Here is a 6,358-nt window from a genome sequence, read left to right on the forward strand (position 1 = left end):
GACTTGAAACCTCAGGGGGCTCCCTGGGCACGATCCATTGTCCTTCCCCACCCCCACTTTGCCTCCTGGGAGGATGACAGGTGCACGTTGGGCATTTGTTCATGGCTATTGTGCCTCTGTAAGAGAGGGATGACAGAAGTCGGCCACTGGAGCCCGAAGGGAGGACTCTGGCCCCGTGGGTATGTGTTGTCCAGCAAGATCATTTGCCTCTCTGAGTTTCATTTTTCCTTGGAATGAGCTCATTGGACTGGATTATTCCTAAGTCCCCTGAAGCCCAGGAATGGCAGCACGGCTGGGCCCCTGAGCAGTAGACAGGAGTCACATCCCCTCTGAACTCACACAGAGAAAACTCAAAACATAAGGATGCATGCAAATAGCCGTTCTTGCAATCTGGATGCCTTCCTTTGTTTCTTGTAAAGGTATTTCCAGGGCAACTCTGGGATACCCGTGCTATTGTTACTCCTCGTGCGGGCAGTATGTGTGAGTGTGAGTTCTTCAGGTGAGCTTGAAGAACACCCTGTCTTCCCACGATGAGCAAATGATGGAACTTGTTCTGCATTTCCTGAGCTGGCCTCGGGCATGTGCCATTTGGGATGGTTGCCAGTAGGACAGAGAAAGAACATTTCCCCCCCGCACCTCCACTCATGTTTCATCTGGTTCTCGGGCCCTCCACCAAGAAGAAACCTCCACCAAGGTTTCAAGTTACCAATGACAACCCCATTTCTACCATCATAATGGTGGGCACATCTTTACTGAGTCCTGACAGTGTGACAAGCACCACACTAACTGCTTCACACGAATTTTCTAGCTGAGTCTTCGTAATAACCTGATGAAGTTGAAATCATCTTGCCAATGAAGAGACTAATGGTCAAAGAGGTAAATTCCTCTGCCTAAGGTCACACAGCCAATCACTTCTAGAGCTCCCCCAAGGAATTAATCCAGAGCTCTTTCTGTTCCATCAAGCTGTCTCCCTTACGTGCTGGTCCAGAATGACCAGGAAGCTGGTTGCTGCCTGTGGGCTTGCAAGGGATAACAGGAAAAACCTCAGGAGGCTCTGAATTCCAGTGGTCAGGTGCCCAGAGGGGCCACAGAATTCTGGAATCTATGGTCGACACTAAAGAGAAAGAAAAGGGGCTCCTGGGTGGCTCAGTCAGTGAAGCGTCCAACTCTTGACTTCAGCTCAAGTCATGATCTCAGGGTCATGAGATCGAGCCCTGTGCCAGGCTTCACACTAAGAATGGAGTCTGCTTGAGATTCTCTCTTTCCCTCTCCCTCGGTCCCTCCTCCCATGCATACACACACACCCTCAATCTCTCAAAATAAATAAATAAAATATTTTTTTAAAAAAAGCAGAAGAAAGAAAAAGAAAAGAGAATGATGAAAATGGAATTTTCTATAGACTTTGACTACCCGGCCCCAACCTCCCCCTGCAGGAAGCTGCGTTGGCACATGGTCCCCAACCAGGGGGCCCTCCATCCCCCTGGCAGAAGATGTCTTGACGCTGCTGTCTTCACCCCCTCGGAAGCCAGCTGGTCCCAAGCACATTCTGGCCCCTGGCTGTCTGCGCATGGAGGGCACTAGAGGCCGGTATTGGTGCTAGCTGTCCTGAAGGGTTGGGGGAGAACAGAGGACACAGGCAGCGCTGTGAAAGGATGCCTGTGAAAGAGAGGCAGGCCTAACCCCAGAGCTAAGCTCTGACCCAATGTGTGACCAGTAGACATTACAGAACTTCTCTGAGCCTCACTTTGCTCACCTATAAAGTGGAAGACGATGCCACACTCCTCCCAGGGTCCCCACGAGGATTCAGTGCTACTGGATGAGAATCCCAGGTCCTAATAGTCTGCCTTTATCATCAATCAGTGACCTTTGTGGGTGATTGAGGGGCCTGTTCAGCGTGACAACGGGCAGGGGGTGGGCCTTGATAGTGGGGTGAAGCCATCCCAGAATGGGAGCATAATCCAAGCCAATCTGGTAGACAGCTTGGTGTTGAGGTCCTAAGGATGAAGAGAAATTGCAGGCAGAAGCCAAATTTCATCCCTATCAGACCATCTCCCCATTCTGGGGCCTTGGAGTCAGACGTGGCTGACTTGATCCCAGTGTCACCATCCACAAGCTTCATCACCTGTCTGAGGCTCAGGTTCCTTACGCATGAGTACGTGTCTCATAGGGTTGCGGGGAATAGTGAAATAGCCCATGGCTGAGCCCTTGGGATCACAAAGAGTTAAAGAAGGGAGGGAGAAAACAAAGAGAAAGAGATGGGTTGAGTTCTAGAAAGCACTAACAGGAATGATGAGGACAGGCTCGTCTTATTCTATTCAGTCATACGGATAAGGAAGTCTACTAAAGCCCAGGCACTAGAATTCATCTCTTCTGTTTCACCCTCAGCATCAGCAGCGTCTCAACAACAGTTAATAAAATAATCAGTAACATGACCTGAATGCACCGTGCAAAGGGTATTACATATGTTATCACATAGACCATAAGATAGATACTATTCTTAGCCCCCAAATGACCAACAGGGCTGCTCAGGCACAGAGAGGAGAAGTAACTGGCTCAAGGTCACATAGTGAGACCATGCTGGAGCCAAGAGTGCACCACGGAAGTCCAGCTCCAGAGTCTGGACTTTGAGTCACTTAGCTGTACCTGATGGAACATTCCCAGCATATCATGAGTGTTCACGGCATGGGGGTGCCCCTGCCTGAAGGGCAAAGAATTAAGAAGAGATGGGTTTCCTCTATTTGGCTATAGCTTCCTGGATTAGCGGGTGCTTGGGACACAGGGTTGTGGGAATCCACCTGACCCATTACCCGCAGGCACTTCCTCATCTCCTCTGGTAAGACCCTATTCACTGTTGGAACCTCTTTTCAAATGCCTGGAGGAAGTTTTTCAGCCCTTGCTAAAGCAATGTATTCTTAGTGGCAGAGGAAAGCATTCCCAGGAATGAAGGACCTGCCTGCCATTTCTCGGGCTGTAGGAACAGCATAGAACACATTCAAAGAGAAATTTTAAAAAGTTTTTTAATCTGCCTGGAGCTGTTCTTAGGAACTTTATACTTTGATCTGAATATACTGAAATCACCTTTTTAAAAGGGCGAGGGAGCTATTTCCTGGGTCAGTAGAGAACTCCCTGAAGAATTCAGAACACTCTGGAACTTAGGATCCATCCATGCATTTATTCAACAAACATTTATTGGACACCTGCTGTATGCCAGGTATCTAACCTTATTCCATAAGGAAGTTTGCTGAGAAAAGAGAACTACTATGCACTGAGCAGCCGGCAGGGGTTGAACTGTGTCTCCCTCTCGGAAAGAAAGTATGTTGGAGCCCTAACCCTCGCTACCTCAGAATGTGACCTTCTTTGGAAATAGGGTTTTTATAGAGTTAATTAATTCAAAATGAGGTCATTGGGGTGGGCCCCAATCCAATATGTCTGATGTCCTTCTAGAAAGGGGAAGTGTGGACGTGGAAACAGTTGCGCATGAGGGAAGACAAGGTGAAGACTCACAGGGAGAACGCCATGTGGGGATGAAGGTGGGCTGAGGTGATGTTTCTACAAGCCAAGGGACGCCAAAGATGGCCATCAAACTACCCAAAGCTGGGAGGAAGGCTTGGAAGGAATTCTCCTCCCCCAGATCTCTCAGCAGGAACCAACCCCACCAACACCAGGTTCTTGGACACCTAGCCTCCAGAATGTGAGGGACAATTTCTGTTGTTTAAGTCGCTCAGTTGGGGACACTTTGTTCACATAGCCCTGGGAAACCCTACCACCCCTATCCTGGGCCTGTGCTTGCGTGGACTTCTTCATGAAGTCAGCTGGACTTCTTCAAGTTCAGCCTCTAACTCCCCTACGGTCTTGTCGCACGTAAGTGGCAACGTCGGCTCAAGTCACGTCTGATGGGCTCCTAAGACTACGTCCTACCTCTCCCATTTATGGATGGGAAAATGAGGCTCAGAGAAGCCCACTGATTCCTCCTCCCCGCCAAAAAAAGTGCCCAACATGTTGGAGATGGAGTTAGATTCATCACCCACATTTCCTAAATACCCTTAGTCTTTGTGACAACCGTATAACAATTACTGAGTTATTATCCTCGTTTCACAGATTAAAGACTTACAACCCAGAGTGTCGGTGCCTATGTCCTGCATGTGCATTTCTTTTTTTTTTTTTTTTAAGATTTTATTTATTTATTTGACAGACAGAGATCACAAGTAGGCAGAGAGGCAGGCAGAGAGAGAGAGGAGAAAGCAGGCTCCCTGCAGTGCAGAGAGCCTGATGTGGGGCTTGATGCCAGGACACTGGGATCATGACCTGAGCCAAAGGCAGAGGCTTTAACCCACTGAGCCACCCAGGCGCCCCCTGCATGTGCATTTCTGTACATATTTCATAGTTTAAAAATAATTTAAACACCACATAACAATGCTAAGCAGCTGACGGACAAAGACTCAGGGGGAAATGGGTGCCCAGGGCTAATCCCCTGCTGAGCTGTGTGCCCCAGGGTCACAGAGCTTTGGGGTGGCTCTGGAGACAGTCTGGTTTGAGTCTCCACTCTGCTACTTGCTGGCTGTATGCATGGCTCCTAATCTCAAACTCTCTGAACCTCCGTTCTCACATCTATAGGAAGGAAAAATCATCACAATCACCAATTGTGGGCATTGGTAGGACAACTTAGTGCTGTATATTGGCACAGATGCTATGCCAATTACCCAAACATTAACTGCGTTAGTTAGGCAAAAAGTTGGATGTACTGGCTGGTTTAACCAAGTGGTGGCAAAGGCAGTTTCCTGGCGAGCTTTGGTAAGGATGATGCTGGGGCCAGGCCTTCTCTATTCAGCCTGTTTCTCCCCATTTCTGCCTCCTTTTCCCCTATGCATCTGGGTTTTGTTCTCTCCAACTAGCTTTTTCCGATAGCTTGGAAACTTGACCATCTCCTGCTGACGTCTTCCTCACTTCACCTCCAGAAAGAAAGAGACCAAGTTTCTTCGTTGGTAAATGGTAACAAATCCCAAGGAAGGACTCTGATTGGTCCTCTTGGGTCACATGTCCTCCTCTGTGACCAGCTGGTCTGTAATCGGCAACCCCAATAGAATCTTGTGATGGAGAGGAGAAGGACTTGGAACATTCTGCTTTTGCCGAAGAATGAGGGGCACTGAGCAGATGGATGATAGTGGAAGGCCCTGTAGAGAACCTAGGTGTTTGTGCCATTCCCCCACCCTGACCCTAGCTAATGAGAGGAGACCTTCCACCCTGATGGGAGTTCTCTTTGAGGGGCTGGTCTCCTCCCCATCCAAACTCTCTCCGGGTGGGTTCTCATGGTAATAATACCATGTATGTCTTTTGAGGGGACAGTTTGTATCCCAAATCTGCCAATCAAAGCACCGTGTGCCCTGGCCACAGGGTCTGGTTCCAGGCTAAGCCAGGGACGGCTTTACCCAGGAATCTGGGTAACACTCCGGAGGGAGAGTTTTCTCCACCAGAGCTGCTAAGCTGGTAGAATGTTGGGGGGCATTTTCTGGTGGTAGTCTTTGCACCCGCAGGGGAAAGATTCTTCTACTGGTAAAGCCAACCCAGAGGGAAGCTGAGCCCAGCTTTCTCTCTAATAGAAGTTCCTAATCATATTATTTGCATATTATTTGAGTACCCGGACCTGGCATGCCTGAAACCTGATGTTCCTCTGGAGTTTTCAAGTCACATAAGTCAGTAAATGCCCTTTCTTTGCTTACACCATTTTGACCGGGCTGTTTCTCTTGTAATCTAAAGGAGCCCTGACTCATTTGCACATGCTTGAGTTACAAGGTCACGAACAGTGAAAGTTCAGGAGCTGATACGGAGCCAGGCGCCTGTGGAAGGTAGAAAGCTGAATGCAAATGACTAATGGAGCGAAACACACAGAGAGGAAGACAAGAGTGAGGCCTTATGGCCTCTGAGAGGCAGAGAGAGAAGCCTCCTGTCCTGGCTTCCACGATCACTGGTCTTGGTGGGTCGTCGCTGTTTGCCATTCCTCTCCTGCCTGTCCATGAGGCCCTGTCCTACGCTTTCGTATCTCTCTTTGAGTAAGATTGCTACCCAGAGAATTCTGATACCTCCTCCTTCCCCCAACAGAAGATCTGGTGCCTGGTGAGGCCTGTGATGTCTGTTAAATGGAGGAGTGTCTGGGGCAGGATATGGCATACGTGAATTCCCAGGGTAGACCTGAGGAAGGGGGTTGGGGCAGCCAAGGCAAGCCTCAGGAAGCCTATGGGAACTGGCTGGGCCTTGAAGGAAGAATTTGATTTGAACTGCCACCAAAAATGGGCTGAACGAGAGCACTGCGGGCAGCAGGAAGCTGGTCAGTACACAACATAGCCAAGGGCACAGAGCAGAC

This window comes from Enhydra lutris, unplaced genomic scaffold (genome assembly GCF_002288905.1).
Source record: "Enhydra lutris kenyoni isolate GAN:26980312 unplaced genomic scaffold, ASM228890v2 scaffoldscaffold38, whole genome shotgun sequence".
Taxonomy (NCBI): domain Eukaryota; kingdom Metazoa; phylum Chordata; class Mammalia; order Carnivora; family Mustelidae; genus Enhydra; species Enhydra lutris.